Consider the following 18,331-nt stretch of genomic DNA (forward strand, 5'->3'; position numbering starts at 1 on the left):
TACCCTGCAGGAGCAGGGCTGAGAAAAATTAGTCTATAGACTCATTAAGTTGTTCCTCTCCACGGAAATCTTTAGTAAAAGGCGAAAGATTTTCTCGTGAGTTGAAGAGAAACCAGAGTAATTAAGCAAAGACTTTGGTAGGAGCCCACTGAAAAAGTGTTATTTCATTTCTTAAAAGTGTCCCTAGCTAAATGCTACAAGCTATTATAAATTTTGCAATTGTATAAAATAATTACCTAATTTGTTTTGAATACCGTTTATATAATGTAAGTACACAAAATTCTTGTTGTAAATGTAAAGAGATTTAATTTAGTTGGAAGGAAATATATAAATTTAATCTTTATTATTACACGCAATGTTAAGGGGAAGCACTCTGTAAAGAGTTTTACAGACAGTGCAGAGTTGTTTCTCGGTGGAAGCACTCTTCTGACAGACCAACACACAACCATCAAGACAGTCAGTCCCAGACACGCACGTTAGCTGGTTCTGTACTTGTGTGGTGTTGCTTCCATCACTTGTACAAGTGGATATTACGTTTATACAACATGAGCCTGAGAAAAGTGTAGTCGATAACACATATAGTCCTCCATCGACAGACAGCATGGGAGACAACCTTTTGTCTCTTAAGGACAATGTATACACACCAATAATATCCTATATTCGTCGTTTTTTCATTACCTCGCCATCCGTGTTGAATACTCTGGTGTTGGTTTCTGTAACAAGCTTTTTTTTTTTTTCATGGTGGGTTGTTAGCCCTGCCACTACTTTACCAAAAAAATCAGCGGCCGGGACCCTATTTACAACGCTCGCTAGCCAACATACCCGGGGCCACAGGGGATATTCGTCGCCGTGGTATACATTCCAGACACTGAAAAGTATTACTCAATTACCAGCAATTAAGTGTCTTCATCGTAATGTTTAAAACAATTGTTTGGGAAATTAAGTGTTGCATAATCTTTTCTTATCCAAAAGTTTTTATTATTCCTTCTTCTAATAACAAACAGTTTACGCAAATATTTTTTATAGTTATATTATTATATATGAATAAGTAATGAATGTGTTCGGTAGGCATTCGATTGCTGCCCGCCAATAAGAAATGAGACTAGCATCTATGTTGTGTGTGGGAGTATTAATTTGACATTTTAATTGTTACCCTGCAGGAGCAGGGCTGAGAAAAATAAGTCATTAGACTCATTAAGTTGTTCCTCTCCACGGAAATCTTTAGTAAAAGGCGAAAGATTTTCTCGTGAGTTGAAGAGAAACCAGAGTAAGTGACAGAGGCAGTCATCTGACCCACTGAAAATTGCTTCTTTTTTTCTTATAGGTGTGTATTAATAAATGCTTAACACTTATTAGTATTTTGCAAATTTATAAGCAAATTCATTTGAATACTCTAAAGGTATAAATGTTGTATATTCTCATTGTAAATGTTACGTTTGTAACGTTCATTAGCAGACAAAGTTTTAAAATTAAATTTTATAAGAGTGCAATTTAAAGGGAAATCACTCTGTAATAACACAACTCTCAAGCCGTAGTCCGAAGTTGGGTTAAGCACCCTCCTTCAAGACTAGTTTAAAACCCAATCATCAAGCCAGCCTGTCTAAGGAGCGCACGTTAGCCTGTTCCGTACTCCTATTGCGTAGCTTACTTTTCTAAAAATTATTGTTAGAGAAATAGTAGAAACAATTTTTTTTATATATATTAATAAGTTAGTATAAATAATCCTTGTATTTTATTCGCGCAAATGACACCTTGCTACACACTTTAAAGATATTAACGTTAAAATAGTGTTTTCATAATTCATTTCATGATATAGAAAGTGACACACCCACATTTCACTAACCTAGCCACAATGTATATACACCAACTAAATTCCTATATTCGTCGTTCTTTTCATTACCCTCGCCATCCGTGTTGAATACTCTGGTGTTAGTTTCTGTAACAAGCTTTTTTTTTTTTCATGGTGGGGTTGTTAGCCCTGCCACTACTTTACCAAAAAAATCAGCGGCCGGGACCCTATTTTTACAACGCTCGCTAGGCAAGCCTACCCCGGGGTCCCACAGGGGATATTCGCCGTGGTATACATTCCAGACACTGAAAAGTATTACTCAATTACCAGCAATTAAGTGTCTTCATCGTAATGTTTAAAACAATTGTTTGGGAAAAAAGTGTTGCATAATCTTTTCTTATCCAAAAGTTTTTATTATTCCTTTCTTCTAATAACAAACAGTTTAAGCAAAATATTTTTCGTTATATTATTATATATTAATAAGTAATGAATGTGTTCGGTAGGCATTCGATTGCTGCCCGCCAATAAGAAATGAGACTAGCATCTATGTTGTTTGTTGGTGTATTAATTTGACATTTTGATTGTTACCCTGCAGGAGCAAGGCTGAGAAAAAGAAGTCATTAGACTCATTAAGTTGTTCCTCTCCACGGAAATCTTTAGTAAAAGGCGAAAGATTTTCTCGTGAGTTGAAGAGAAACCAGAGTAAGTGACAGAGGCAGTCATCTGACCCACTGAAAATTGCTACTTTTTTTCTTAAAGGTGTGTGTTAATAAATGCTTAACACTTATTAGTATTTTGCAAATTTATAAGCAAATTCATTTGAATACTCTAAAGGTATAAATGTTGTATATTCTCATTGTAAATGTCAAGTTTGTAACGTTCATTAGCAGACACAGTTTCAAAATTAAATTTTATAAGAGTGCAAACTAAAGGGAAATCACTCTGTAATAACACAACTCTCAAGCCATAGTTCGAAGTTGGGTTAAGCACTCTCCTGCAAGACTAGATTAAAACCCAATCATCAAGCCAGCCTGTCTAAGGAGCGCACGTTAGCCTGTTCCGTACTACTATTGCGTAGCTTACTTTTCTAAAAATTATTGTTAGAAAAATAGTAGAAACCAATTTTTTTATATTAATAAGTTAGTATAAATAATCCTTGTATTTTATTCGCGCAAATGACACCTTGCTACACACTTTAAAGATATTAACGTTAAAATACTGTTTTCATAATTCATTTCATGATATAGCAAGTGACACACCCACACTTCACTAACCTAGATTTGTTTATTTAAATTACACGTGGGTCTTGGAGGGGAAGTTTAACCTTCTTTTTCTTACTAGCCTCTTATGTCTACTTTTTTTTTTTTTTTGGCATCGGGTAGTCCTCTGTTTCTTGCGTTTCGTGAGGGGGTGTGCGTGTTTTAACAGTTGGCTGCCGACGTTTTATAACTTTTCATTAGTGATCACACAATAGAGAAACGAACCTACTCAGACAATTCCTGATAATATTTACCCACCGTGATTCCTCTACCCCAACCCCACCCCCAATAAAATATTTTACCTTTATTGGGATTTTTTTTCTCCGTTTTGTTTGTGGAGTGAAACAGTACCTGTCTTGCTGTAAATAAAGGCAGCATGTGGTTTTCAATATACAACGACACAGGTTACGTTCTCAGTATTTACAAAACATGGACTTTAGAACATAGAGACCTTACATAATTTGGGAAAAAATAAAAATAATAAAATTTACAGACAAAAAAAATCCAAAGAAAAGAAAACAATATGCATAGATCCCAGACTATGGAAGCAAGTTAACAAGCGGGCACGCGCGGCAGGGGGGTAAGGAGGGTTATGACACCCACAGAATGGCAGTTGTCGACCTTTTGTCGTTGTGATTTACAGACTCCACGTGTCGGTGACGTCCCCTGCACAGTGCGTAGCTCGGGGTTTGAACCCACCGCGATCAGCAGGAGGCTGAGTCAGCAAGGGTTCAGCGTAAAGTGATATCGTGAGGGGGAGGGGGAGGATTACCTATCGGATGTTAATCACAGATGAAAAGCTCCCGACTGTTTCCAGGGACACAACCATGGTGTTAATAATCGGTGAATTTTTATTAATCTGATCAGGGCTGCACCTTTGGCTAAAGACAAATACTACGCCCCCTACTATAAACGTCAGATGGAGGCGTTACATGACGGTTAGCATGGCAGAGAGTATTGCCAGGGAGTTAAGAATAGTAATTCAGGGAAAGTACTTTGTGAACAGATATGTTTTTAGAAAAGGTTTGAATGTAGCCTTCTAGTCCTAGTGGCGAATGTGATGTGGAAGAGAGTTCCACTGCTTAGAGGCACAGAGGGAGGATGTCCGTTGTCCGTGTGTGGCTGTCTGTGGGAGGGAGGATCCAATGCAAGAGAGGAAGGTAGAGAGATAGCAATAGAAAGCTCGGCACAGCACTTAGGTGATCCAGATGCTAAAAGTTATGTAAAAAGACAAGACCTCCCGCCGAATATTCCATTATGCAAATTGAACCGTTCCAGTCCGATAGTTTTTATCAAGTTATAGTCAGGCTTGGTGTGGTCTGTAGGTGGGAGGACACTTGGAAAAAAAACCCTGAGTGGATAAGTTTGCCATTGCTTTTGTGTGGAAGGAAGGAATGTCACAAAGAATTGTTGTTTAAGGGTCTTTTGCTTTTGTCGCTTGACTTTCCGAAAGACAGCTAAATGTTTGTGCTGCTTTTGTGCTCGGGAATGTCAGTCTGGGGGATGGGGCATTACAAAGTGGGTAAATATTATCAGGAATTGTTTGGGTAGCTTATTTTCCCTAATCTGTGATTAAATGTTAGAGTTACAAAAATCACTAATAAAAACCCACAAAACGTCAGCAGCTATCTGTTGAAATTATTTTATTTATATTGATAGCTTATAAAAACAAAAAACAAGACGCTTCACTGAAAAGTTCGCAAAATAATTAACTTTGAAGACGTACTGTAAATATAGTTTTTCTTCCAGCCCATGATGTCCACGCGGAGGAGAGCCGGAGGGCCGGAGGGCTGGGTGGGGAGTCGGAACAGTTCACCACTGGGCAAGAGCACCACCAAGGGCCGGAGGGCACCCAGTGCCAGGCAGTGGGATTCGGCTAAAGGCAGGCAGGACCCCAGCCTGGCACCCACTTTATTTTACAAGAACATAACCTGTAATAATAAATCCAATTTACTTGATTTCATTGTAAGACATAAACTAACTGTTGTTACATGCTGGCAAAAGGTCCAGTCACTATTCTACGGCTTAAGAGGACATGTAAACAAATTATCTTCAGCTTACACAAAGTTCGTGTATTTCAGTATCAATGTGAAAATCCCTGGAGCCGAGGTGTTTCTCTTTCAAGGCAACCGCTAACATGATGGCCCAGCCTTGTCCAGGCAGGGGAGCAAGCGGCTGATGGCGCAAAGGCGGGTGTGGGTGGGTCGGCACCAGCTTTACCACTGGGCAGGAGCACCACCCCGGCTGCAAGGCGGGTGTGGGTGGGTCGGCACCAGCTTTACCACTGGCAGGAGCACCACCCGGCTGCAAGGCGGTGTGGGTGGTCGGCACAGCTTTACCACTGGGCAGGAGCACCACCCCGGCTGCAAGGCGGGTGTGGGTGGTCGGCACCAGCTTTACCACTGGGCAGGAGCACCACCCCGGCTGCAAGGCGGGTGTGGGTGGGTCGGCACCAGCTTTCCCACTGGGCAGGAGCACCACCCGGCTGCAAGCGGGTGTGGTGGGTCGGCACCAGCTTCCCACTGGCAGGAGCACCACCCCGGCTGCAAGGCGGGTGTGGGTGGGTCGGCACCAGCTTTCCCACTGGGCAGGAGCACCACCCCGGCTGCAAGGGGTGTGGGTGGGTCGGCACCAGCTTTCCACTGGGCAGGAGCACCACCCGGTGCAGGCGGGTGTGGGTGGGTCGGCACCAGCTTTCCCACTGGGCAGGAGCACCACCCGCTGCAAGGCGGTGTGGGTCGGCACCAGCTTTCCACTGGCAGGAGCACCACCCGGCTGCAAGGCGGGTGTGGGTGGGTCCGCACCAGCTTCCACTGGCAGGAGCACCACCCGGCTGCAAGGCGGGTGTGGGTGGTCGGCACCAGCTTTCCACTGGGCAGGAGCACCACCCGGCTGCAAGGCGGGTGTGGGTCGGCACCAGCTTTCCCACTGGGCAGGAGCACCACGGCTGCAAGCGGGTGTGGGTGGGTCGGCACCAGCTTTCCCACTGGGCAGGAGCACCACCCCGGCTGCAAGGCGGGTGTGGGTGGGTCGGCACCAGCTTTCCACTGGGCAGGAGCACCACCCCGGCTGCAAGGCGGGTGTGGGTGGGTCGGCACCAGCTTTCCCACTGGGCAGGAGCACCACCCCGGCTGCAAGGCGGGTGTGGGTGGGTCGCACCAGCTTCCCACTGGGCAGGAGCACCACCCCGGCTGCAAGGCGGGTGTGGTGGGTCGGCACCAGCTTTCCCACTGGCAGGAGCACCACCCCGGCTGCAAGGCGGGTGTGGGTGGGTCGGCACCAGCTTTCCCACTGGGCAGGAGCACCACCCCGGCTGCAAGGCGGGTGTGGGGTGGGTCACCAGCTTTCCCACTGGGCAGGAGCACCACCCGGCTGCAAGGCGGGTGTGGGTGGGTCGGCACCAGCTTTCCCACTGGGCAGGAGCACCACCCCGGCTGCAAGGTGTGGGTGGTCGGCACCAGCTTTCCCACTGGGCAGGAGCACCACCCCGGCTGCAAGGCGGGTGTGGGTGGGTCGGCACCAGCTTTCCCACTGGGCAGGAGAGCACCACCCCGGCTGCAAGGCGGGTGTGGGTGGTCGGCACCAGCTTTCCCACTGGGCAGGAGCACCACCCGGCTGCAAGGCGGGTGTGGGTGGGTCGGCACCAGCTTTCCCACTGGGCAGGAGCACCACCCCGGCTGCAAGGCGGTGTGGGTGGGTCGGCACCAGCTTTCCCACTGGCAGGAGCACCACCCGGCTGCAAGGCGGGTGTGGGTGGGTCGGCACCAGCTTTCCCACTGGGCAGGAGCACCACCGGCTGCAAGGCGGGTGTGGGTGGTCGGCACCAGCTTTCCCACTGGCAGGAGCACCACCCCGGCTGCAAGGCGGTGTGGGTGGGTCGGCACCAGCTTTCCACTGGGCAGGAGCACCACCCCGGCTGCAAGGCGGGTGTGGGTGGGTCGGCACCAGCTTTCCCACTGGGCAGGAGCACCACCCCGGCTGCAAGGCGGGTGGGTGGGTCGGCACCAGCTTTCCCACTGGGCAGGAGCACCACCCCGGCTGCAAGGCGGGTGTGGTGGGTCGGCACCAGCTTTCCACTGGGCAGGAGCACCACCCGGCTGCAAGGCGGGTGTGGGTGGGTCGGCACCAGCTTTCCCACTGGGCAGGAGCACCACCCCGGCTGCAAGGCGGGTGTGGGTGGGTCGGCACCAGCTTTCCCACTGGGCAGGAGCACCACCCCGGCTGCAAGGCGGGTGGGGTGGGTCGGCACCAGCTTTCCCACTGGGCAGGAGCACCACCCCGGCTGCAAGGCGGGTGTGGGTGGGTCGGCACCAGCTTTCCCACTGGCAGGAGCACCACCCCGGCTGCAAGGCGGGTGTGGGTGGGTCGGCACCAGCTTTCTACTGGCAGGAGCACCACCCCGGCTGCAAGGCGGGTGTGGGTGGTCGGCACCAGCTTTCCCACTGGGCAGGAGCACCACCCCCGGCTGCAAGGCGGGTGTGGGTGGGTCGGCACCAGCTTTCCCACTGGGCAGGAGCACCACCCCGGCTGCAAGGCGGGTGTGGGTGGGTCGGCACCAGCTTTCCCACTGGGCAGGAGCACCACCCCGGCTGCAAGGCGGGTGTGGGTGGGTCGGCACCAGCTTTCCCCACTGGGCAGGAGCACCACCCCGGCTGCAAGGCGGTGTGGGTGGTCGGCACCAGCTTTCACTGGGCAGGAGCACCACCCCGGCTGCAAGGCGGGTGTGGGTGGGTCGGCACCAGCTTTCCACTGGCAGGAGCACCACCCGGCTGCAAGGCGGGTGTGGGTGGTCGGCACCAGCTTTCCCACTGGGCAGGAGCACCACCCCGGCTGCAAGGCGGTGTGGGTGGGTCGGCACCAGCTTTCCCACTGGGCAGGAGCACCACCCCGGCTGCAAGGCGGGTTGGTGGTCGGCACCAGCTTTCCACTGGGCAGGAGCACCACCCCGGCTGCAAGGCGGGTGTGGGTGGGTCGGCACCAGCTTTCTTACTGGGCAGGAGGCACCACCCCGGCTGCAAGGCGGGTGTGGTGGTCGGCACCAGCTTTTCTTTACTGGGCAGGAGCACCACCCCGGCTGCAAGCGGGTGTGGGTGGGTCGGCACCAGCTTTTTTACTGGGCAGGAGCACCACCCCGGCTGCAAGGCGGTGTGGGGTCGGCACCAGCTTTCTTACTGGCAGGAGCACCACCCCGGCTGCAAGGCGGGTGTGGGTGGGTCGGCACCAGCTTTCTTACTGGGCAGGAGCACCACCCCGGCTGCAAGGCGGGTGTGGGTGGGTCGGCACCAGCTTTCTTACTGGGCAGGAGCACCACCCCGGCTGCAAGGCGGGTGTGGGTGGGTCGGCACCAGCTTTCTTACTGGGCAGGAGCACCACCCCGGCTGCAAGCGGGTGTGGGGTGGGTCGGCACCAGCTTTCTTACTGGGCAGGAGCACCACCCCGGGCTGCAAGGCGGGTGTGGGTGGGTCGGCACCAGCTTTCTTACTGGGCAGGAGCACCACCCCGGCTGCAAGGCGGGTGTGGGTGGTCGGCACCAGCTTTCTTACTGGCAGGAGCACCACCCCGGCTGCAAGGCGGGTGTGGGTGGGTCGGCACCAGCTTTGGCGTTTGGCTGTTGGCTGTTGGCTGTTGGCTGTTGCTGTGCTGTTGGCTGTTGGCTGTTGGCTGTTGGCTGTTGGCTGTTGGCTGTTGGCTGTTGGCTGTTGGCTGTTGGCTGTTGGCTGTTGGCTGTTGGCTGTTGGCTGTTGGCTGTTGGCTGTTGGCTGTTGGCTGTTGCTGTTGGCTGTTGGCTGTTGGCTGTTGCTGTTGGCTGTTGGCTGTTGGCTGTTGGCTGTTGGCTGTTGGCTGTTGGCTGTTGGCTGTTGGCTGTTGGCTGTTGGCTGTTGGTTGGCTGTTGGCTGTTGGCTGTTGGCTGTTGGCTGTTGGCTGTTGGCTGTTGGCTGTTGGCTGTTGCTGTTGGCTGTTGGCTGTTGGCTGTTGGCTGTTGGCTGTTGGCTGTTGGCTGTTGGCTGTTGGCTGTTGGCTGTTGGCTGTTGGCTGTTGGCTGTTGGCTGTTGGCTGTTGGCTGTTGGCTGTTGGCTGTTGGCTGTTGGCTGTTGGCTGTGGCTGTTGGCTGTTGGCTGTGGCTGTTGGCTGTTGGCTGTGGCTGTTGCTGTTGGCTGTTGGCTGTTGGCTGTTGGCTGTTGGCTGTTGGCTGTTGGCTGTTGGCTGTTGGCTGTTGGCTGTTGGCTGTTGGCTGTTGGCTGTTGGCTGTTGGCTGTTGGCTGTTGGCTGTTGGCTGTTGGCTGTTGGCTGTTGGCTGTTGGCTGTTGGCTGTTGGCTGTTGGCTGTTGGCTGTTGGCTGTTGGCTGTTGGTGTTGGCTGTTGGCTGTTGGCTGTTGGCTGTTGGCTGCTGTTGGCTGTTGGCTGTTGGCTGTTGGCTGTTGGCTGTTGGCTGTTGGCTGTTGGCTGTTGGCTGTTGGCTGTTGGCTGTTGGCTGTTGGCTGTTGGCTGTTTGGCTGTTGGCTGTTGGCTGTTGGCTGTTGGCTGTGGCTGTTGGCTGTTGGCTGTTGGCTGTTGGCTGTTGGCTGTTGGCTGTTGGCTGTGGCTGTTGGCTGTTGGCTGTTGGCTGTTGGCTGTTGGCTGTTGGCTGTTGGCTGTTGGCTGTTGGCTGTTGGCTGTTGGCTGTTGGCTGTTGGCTGTTGGCTGTTGGCTGTTGGCTGTTGGCTGTTGGCTGTTGGCTGTTGGCTGTTGGCTGTTGGCTGTTGGCTGTTGGCTGTTGGCTGTTGCTGTTGGCTGTTGGCTGTTGGCTGTTGGCTGTTGGCTGTTGGCTGTTGGCTGTTGGCTGTGGCTGTTGGCTGTTGGCTGTTGGCTGTTGGCTGTTGGCTGTTGGCTGTTGGCTGTTGGCTGTTGGCTGTTGGCTGTGCTGTTGCTGTTGGCTGTTGGCTGTTGGCTGTTGGCTGTTGGCTGTTGGCTGTTGGCTGTTGCTGTTGGCTGTTGGCTGTTGGCTGTTGGCTGTTGGCTGTTGGCTGTTGGCTGTTGGCTGTTGGCTGTTGGCTGTTGGCTGTTGGCTGTTGGCTGTTGGCTGTTGGCTGTTGGCTGTTGGCTGTTGGCTGTTGGCTGTGCTGTTGCTGTTGGCTGTTGGCTGTTGGCTGTTGGCTGTTGGCTGTTGGCTGTTGGCTGTTGGCTGTTGGCTGTTGGCTGTTGGCTGTTGGCTGTTGGCTGTTGGCTGTTGGCTGTTGGCTGTTGCTGTTGGCTCGTTGGCTGTTGGCGTGTGGCTGTTGGCTGTTGGCTGTTGGCTGTTGCTGTTGGCTGTTGGCTGTTTGCTGTTGGCTGTTGGCTGTCTGTTGGCCTGTTGGCTGTTGGCTGTGGCTGTCTGTTGGCTGTTGGCTGTGGCTGTTGGCTGTTGGCTGTTGCTGTTGGCTGTTGGCTGTTGGCTGTTGGCTGGGCTGTTGGCTGTTGGCTGTTGGCTGTTGGCTGTTGGCTGTGGCTGGCTGTTGGCTGTTGGCTGTTGGCTGTTGGCTGTTGGCTGTTGGCTGTTGGTGTTGGCTGTTGGCTGTTGGCTGTGGCTGTTTGCTGTTGGGCTGTTGGCTGTTGGCTGTTGGCTGTTGGCTGTTGGGCTGTTGGCTGTTGGCTGTTGGCTGTTGGCTGTTGGCTGTTGGCTGTTGGCTGTTGGCTGTTGGGCTGTTGGCTGTGGGCTGTTGGCTGTTGGCTGTTGGGCTGTTGGCTGTTGGCTGTTGGCTGTTGGCTGGCTGTTGGCTGTTGGCTGTTGGCTGTTGGCTGTTGGCTGTTGGCTGTTGGCTGTTGGCTGTTGGCTGTTGGCTGTTGGCTGTGGCTGTTGGCTGTTGGCTGTTGGCTGTTGGCTGTTGGCTGTTGGCTGTGGCTGTGGCTGTTGAGCTGTTGGCTGTTGGCTGTTGGCTGTTGGCTGTTGGCTGTTGGCTGTTGGCTGTGGCTGTTGGCTGTTGGCTGTTGCTGTTGGCTGTTGGCTGTTGGCTGTTGGCTGTTGGCTGTTGCTGTTGGCTGTGGCTGTTGGCTGTTGGCTGTTGGCTGTTGGCTGTTGGCTGTTGGCTGTTGGCTGTTGGCTGTTGGCTGTTGTGTTGGCTGTTGGCTGTTGGCTGTTGGCTGTTGGCTGTTGGCTGTTGGCTGTTGGCTGTTGGCTGTTGGCTGTTGGCTGTTGGCTGTTGGCTGTTGTGCTGTTGGCTGTTGGTGTTGCTGTTTGGCTGTTGCTGTTGGCTGTTGGCTGTTGGCTGTTGGCTGTTGGCTGTTCGCTGTTGGCTGTTGGCTGTTGGCTGTTGGCTGTTGGCTGTTGGGCTGTTGGCTGTTGGCTGTTGGCTGTTGGCTGTTGGCTGTTGGCTGTTGCGCTTGGCTGTTGCTGCTGTGGCTGTTGGGTTGGCTTTGCTGCTGTTGGCTGTTGGCTGTTGGCTGTTGGCTGTTGGCTGCTGTTGGCTGTTGGCTGTTGGCTGTTGGCTGTTGCTGGCTGTTGGCTGTTGGCTGTTGCTGTGGCTGTTGGCTGTTGGCTGTTGGCTGTTGGCTGTTGGCTGTTGGCTGTTGGCTGTTGGCTGTTGGCTGTTGGTTGGCTGTTGGCTGTTGGTGGCTGTTGGCTGTTGGCTGTTGTTGGCTGTTGGTTGGCGTTGGCTGTTGGCTGGTTGGCTGTTGTTGGCTGTTGTTCGCTGTTCGCTGTTCGCTGTTGGCTGTGCTGTTCGCTGTTCGCTGTTCGCTGTTCGCTGTTCGCTGTTCGCTGTTGTCGCTGTTCGCTGTTCGCTGTTCGCTGTTCGCTGTTTGTTCGCTGTTCGCTGTTCGCTGTTCGCTGTTCGCTGTTCGCTGTTCGCTGTTCGCTGTTCGCTGTTCGCTGTTCGCTGTTCGCTGTTCGCTGTTCGCTGTTCGCTGTTCGCTGTTCGCTGTTCGCTGTTCGCTGTTCGCTGTTCGCTGTGCGCTGTTCGCTGTTCGCTGTTCGCTGTTCGCTGTTCGCTGTTGGCTGTTGGCTGTTGGCTGTTGCTGTTGGCTGTTGGCTGTTGGCTGTTGGCTGTTGGCCTGTTGGCTGTTGGCTGTTGGCGTTGGCTGTTGCTTGGCTGTGGCTGTTGCTGTTGGCTGTTGGCTGTTGGCTGTTGGCTGTTCGCTGTTCGCTGTTCGCTGTTCGCTGTTCGCTGTTGGCTGTTGGCTGTTGGCTGTTGGCTGTTGGCTGTTGGCTGTTGGCTGTTGGCTGTTGGCTGTTGGCTGTTGGCTGTTGGCTGTTGGCTGTTGGCTGTTGGCTGTTCGCTGTTCGCTGTTCGCTGTTCGCTGTTCGCTGTTCGCTGTTGGCTGTTCGCTGTTCGCTGTTCGCTGTTCGCTGTTCGCTGTTCGCTGTTCGCTGTTCGCTGTTCGCTGTTCGCTGTTCGCTGTTCGCTGTTCGCTGTTCGCTGTTCGCTGTTCGCTGTTCGTAATTCATTAAGCAACAACCATCATCCTCCATTGTCTACATCCAGCAACAATCTTCACCATCAAATAATAACAATTGTCATCAATTATCAACAATAATTATTAAAAATCATCAATCATCAACAATCATCATAAACAACCATCATCAACCATTGTCAACAACTACCAATGATCCTCACCATCAGTTAACTACAATCATTATCAATTATCAACAGCAATCATCATCAATCATCAACAACCATCATCAGCAACCTCTTTGACAAAACCAGCAACAACCATCAACATCAATCATCTGCAACCAACACCAACAACAACCATCAACAATCACCTATATCAATCAACAACAATCATTATTAATTATCAACAATTTAACAATAAATCTTTTTAATCATCAATCATCAACAACCATCATCAACAACCACCAACAACAACCATCAACATCAATCATCAATTGTTATTGTCAATCATCAACAACAACCATCAACTAGCATCAACAACCATTATCAGCAACCATCATCAACCAACAAGAATCACCAACAACAACAACCATCACCATCATTAATCATCAACAATAATCATCAACATCAACCATCAACAACGACCATCAACAACTTTAATCAAGAACTATCCATCATCAACAACGTTAATCAAAAACTATCCATCATCAACAATCATCATCAACAACTATCAACAACAACTATCAACAACTTACAACATTTATTAACAAGTAAAAGTTCTATCAGCCTCCTTGTCGATTTCTAAGCTGTCTGTTTCTTTGCTCTACTTTCCACATTTCTATCGTAACGATGGATACTCATTATGTATGTAGTCAAAGCTTCACCTTCTGATCCTATCATGTGACCTTTCTTACGTGAGATCACATCAAATACTAGTGGGGGATCCATGTTGCACACAAAGATAGCAAATAATAATAAAATAAATCACCTAAAATTATCTCTCAAGTCAAATACAATCGGGATAGAAATGTAATCACATCATCAAAAGGTCTTCACAATGATTCGCAAAATGAAATAAGAAATAAAAATCCCTAAGTCAACTACAGCTGTAAACACTTCAAGGTGTAAGCCATAGTTCAATCAAAACAATTCAGGAAACAACTACACTTAATCATCAATCAAAGCAGTGGGTGTACAAATCCAAATCTCAGTAAACACAATAAAGCTCACAATGGTAATTTCTCTCTAGAGATGCAATAAACACATAAGTAACCCTAACGAGCAAAGACAGATCAATCAGAATCTTTAAATGTAATGATGTGAATACTACTCATGATCATGATTTCAAGTTCAATATAGGATTTGAGGAACAACCAAATTTTTTTCCTTAAAACAGTAGAATAAAGAACTTAATGGGGAAGATAATCACACGCTCATACACTACCAAACTTCTTCCAATAAACACCACACTCAGGGTTAAGGTGAAGGTAGCAGAGAAAGAAAGACATAAAACAGTAGAGACACAGGCTTGGCCTTACTACGGGTAGAACTTTACAGACCCGTAGACCTCTGGAGCTGGAGACGGGGAAGAAAATGTTAAAATTAACCATAAACATCAACAGAAAAACCACTAGATTCCTCAAAGGACAATCCTTCCACACAACAACTGTTTACAAGACAGACAGACAGCCATGCGATTACGTCAGAGCGGTCCGTTGGCGCAACGGTTAGCGCCTGTCACCAATACAGTGAAGGCTGGCTGCCCTGAGTTCACTTCTCATCTCAGGCACGCTGTTTTTTCTCTGCACGTGGCATGCCTTGCCCTCAGTTGCTGGCACGGCGTAAAACACCAATTCCCCCTCCCTCCCGCAATCACGACGGGTCACCAATCGTCACGGACAATCACAGATGATGGCAGATGGCATATATTTTTTTAAGCTGGTCAAATACACTGTCAAACACCAAATAATTCTCACAGACAAAACTCAAAGCTAACTCTGCCATCTCGCAATTCTTAGCTGCACGCCACAAATGTAAAGTTTCTTATATTTGCCCTCACGTCTGTCTACTTGCTGATTAGAAGAAAGGGATATCGTCATGGAACTATGTCCGATGACTAGTGATCACACTGAAAAATTACAATAAGTTGAAGATAATACTTACAATTCCAGTCATCTGCCATCCGGATGTAGGACACTCTCACGAACCTCAGCGCCAGGAATCCTCTTCCTCCACCCAGTCACTGCCAGGCAGGTGAGGTGAGCTGTCACACTAGCAACTACACGAACACGCCACTGCACATATTTTCATGGAAACACAAATGCTGGTAGACACTTCCAGAATCTTTGGCCTGGACATTAGTGGAAACGTCGACACGATGCTCGATTCCTCGACGACCGACAAGGGAAGAAACTCCAGGGCTACCCGGATCGGTTCGAGCCACCCAGTCCTCCCTCGGTTGACAGTCACGCTGGGTGGGTCCGGTGTAGGAAGAAGGTTCTCAAACCCTCCTGTAGTTAAGGATCCGTTTCAGCGGGTCCTCCTTAGCTGTTCCTCCACATTAGTTCCTGCAACTTAATTACTAATGAGACTCTACCATTCACTGCTACTATTAGTCTCCCTGAGTTAAACTCATCACGTGATTTCTTGTTGAACGTTAAGATTTTTCTCATGAAACAATTTAGCCGTGAAATCAGAATTTAGAATTCAGGACAATATACAAACATATTTGTTTACCTTGACTGGGCAAGGAGCTAAATGCACAGATTCTTCTGTCTGTATTCACACCTGCACAGGTAGGACCAAGCGTCTCGGCGGCTGCGTTGGGAATGTCACACACTGTTCACTGAGCGAAAAACCTGGAGGTGAACTGTCGTCTCTAGTGTCACGTGTCATCAGTTATGCTCCCGCACGCGGTTTACGAATTACAGAGACACACTCGCACACACTCGCGAACTACGCTTACACAGGAAATAAGACATTTCTCTGACACACAACAGTATCCTTATCTTGCAATCGTCTTGTCACTAGCACTTGTTTGCTTAGTTTATTTTTTTACTCTTTTGTTTATTTTTGTGTGTGAGCACACTTGTTAGTATCCCTGCAAGATGAACAGCGTTTAAGGCATGTTGTCATTCCAAAATACAGATATAAAAATAAAATATATTAAAACAGAAGAAAAAATTGATAGTCTCTCACTGTTTTAAATTGTTTATTTTAATTTGTCTGAATTTTTGTTTTCTTTATCAAAATGCATCCTGAGGAAACTTTTGTTTACAAGTAAATCACATTGGAAAAGGAAGCATGCGGAAGTTGACTTTTTCTGTTCATTTATTCCTCCTAGTCTTTCCTTTTACATTCTGACGCTCTTCTGTTGAAAGATGAAGTCACATTTACATCAGATACAACCATGTCTTTAATTATAATTTGCATTTTTGATATCGAGTCGGTTATTAGCAGTGACAGTGTGTGGGATAACCGTTACCGACAACCCAGGTTCTTAGCTGTAATACACACACACATACACGCACACACACACAAAGAATAGACAGAAACGGGAGACAGACGCACGAGTTAAATAGACATTAAAAGATTTTCGTTTCGCTGAAATCTTTATGAGGATCACACAGCATAATAATATTCTTTCAATGGAAAAGAAAAACGAAATTGGATTGGTTCACAAATCCTTTACTTTCCACGACATGAACTGTAACATTGTGTCTAATAAAAATGATTTCGTCGTCAGACGTCAACTCCCGAGCGACAGCCAACAGAATGTTTTGTCATGCGGACTTAATCGTGCATCTTCAACTAATAAGAATAATGATAATTTGCTGGAAATAGCAGTAATTAAATGCGAATTTTTCTATATATCTTTCGATTTTTTATTTAGTCATACACACAATTCTTACACAGACACCACCACTACCACCCGACTTCATTCCAAATACATTCACGCATCAGTGGCATAAAGATTTTGAGTTCCTGTTATTGATGTCTTTCCAGCTGTTGTTACATGCTGCCAATAGGTGTAGTCACTTGTCTACGGCTTGTTAGTATCTCTGTAAGATAAAAAGCGTTTGAAGCATGTTGTCATTCCACAATACAGCCTGTCTCTGGTTTATGGTCTTGGTGGTTCTAGGCTCCAATTGTCTCATTCTTGTAAAGCTTTAAAGTTTATTTTTTGCTGTAGTCACTTATATCTCTGTCTTTCTCTTCCTTAAATATTAATAATCAGATTTGTAAACTAAACAACTCATTCAAACTAACAGAGGATAAACTAATCAAAGGGACGTAAGACATATAAAAAAGGTTTCGCTTGTTATCTCCCATTCTTCAGTGTTGTGCTTTGCTACCTGATCCGCACTGAAAAATTGTTTTCTGGAGGTAATATATAATCAAGTCTTTAAAAGAAGATAGACCAAATCAATGTTTACTCCCTTACTGAAATTGTTTATTTTAATCGGTCTGTTTTTGTTTTCTTTAACAAAATAAGTCTTTCCCTTCACTGAGACATTTACAACAACAACAGAAATCAGGTCTTGACAATACTGTTAACACGAATTTTGCAGGTAAGTTTACAATTTTTATTTAAATATTATTTTATTTTAAATATATTTTATTTAAATATAACTGTCTACTCTTCTTTCGACCATCAAAATCATTCCTGGTTTCCTGAAATCTACAATCATCTTTTGTTTTCTTGATGTTATTCTAAATAACTGTCGTGGCACAATGAAGCCAAATGTTTAATCTCCTGAGTGTAGTAAGAGTCATCGTGGGAAATTAGTTCTGTAAGTCCGGTATCGTCTGAAAATTTCACTAGAGAGCAGTTGTCGTTCCTGTGTCTCAGGAGGGAGTACAGTCCCTTTGGGAGCACCAGTACTGGTGTACAGTGTATCGGAAATGACCAATTCTACAAATTCTTATAAATTTAGGTATGTTAGTCAGTCTAAGATCCACAGAGAAGTTCTGGTATCAGCATTCATCCGAATTCGTTTTTGAACAAGCAACTGAATTTCATGCAATCACTGGAGAAATTAAAAAAACTGGAGACAAATACAGGTGCTGAGGTTCTCCAGATGTGCGTAAATTCTATTTAAGACACATAAAGCAGCCTGTTCTACAGGTAAACTTTAAAGACGAATGAATCCTGAACCACGGCTAAAAAATATTTGAGTTTAAACTTCAAAAACTTTATTTACAGCAACTGGACATAAATCATTTAATTCTAACGCCATGTTTTTTTCCGGCTCTGGTACAATGCAGGAAGTTTTCCAGCGTAAGGGGACACCTGTTTAAAAGAGACAAGTTCTCCCTTCCGTTCATACTTTTTCTTCCCCTCCTTGATGGTCTTCTTGAGTTCTTTCTGCACCCCTGTCCCCGTCGCTGGAAGCCTGTTTCTTTTTGTTTAACACCTTAATGCTCTTGGCTTGTTGTTCCAATCACCTCTAATGGTTTTCTTTATCACAACTGCGTCTTCACAGAAACTGATATAGTCATTTAGGCAGTCAGCCCGTTCGATGACATCGGGTGAAGTGTCCACAAACACACTCCAGTCTGTGGCCTCGAAGCAGTCTTGTTGCTACATGTCGACACATGCTTTGTCCCACTAACCCAGTGATTTCTTTATGGGCGGTTCACTTTGTACGAGGGGCTGGTGTCGAGGGACAAGGCTGACCAGATTGTGATCTGAGAGACCAACGGTGGCAGGGCACGCGTCCTTCATGTTGGTGTGAAATAGGTCAAACATAATCTAAACAGCCTCATTTTTCTCTTATCTCTTAGTCCTGTATTAAAATTGCCTTCAGTTTATCCTATTTGTTGTTCTCCTATAGCGAGTTGGCCAACTTTGTTGAGCAGTTTGAGAAGTTAGCTTTAGATAAGTTGAACCATCATGCATCTAACTGGCTCTTTGGATTGCCTTATGTAGAATA

At 48.1% G+C, this 18,331-nt stretch overlaps 3 non-coding genes across 3 annotated transcripts; all 3 read right to left on the minus strand.

Moving 5' to 3' along the window:
• On the minus strand, positions 1-121 carry LOC112553811. Its single transcript, XR_003097114.1, has one exon. It is a non-coding gene; the product is annotated as a U5 spliceosomal RNA (small nuclear RNA).
• A 1,029-nt stretch (positions 122-1,150) lies between these two features.
• LOC112553839 lies at positions 1,151-1,271 on the minus strand. Its single transcript, XR_003097128.1, has one exon. It is a non-coding gene; the product is annotated as a U5 spliceosomal RNA (small nuclear RNA).
• Positions 1,272-2,374: 1,103 nt separating this feature from the next.
• Positions 2,375-2,495, minus strand: LOC112553865. The gene has a single exon (XR_003097135.1). It is a non-coding gene; the product is annotated as a U5 spliceosomal RNA (small nuclear RNA).
• Between the last annotated feature and the right edge of the window lie 15,836 nt (positions 2,496-18,331).

This window comes from Pomacea canaliculata, linkage group LG1 (genome assembly GCF_003073045.1).
Source record: "Pomacea canaliculata isolate SZHN2017 linkage group LG1, ASM307304v1, whole genome shotgun sequence".
NCBI classification, from domain to species: domain Eukaryota; kingdom Metazoa; phylum Mollusca; class Gastropoda; order Architaenioglossa; family Ampullariidae; genus Pomacea; species Pomacea canaliculata.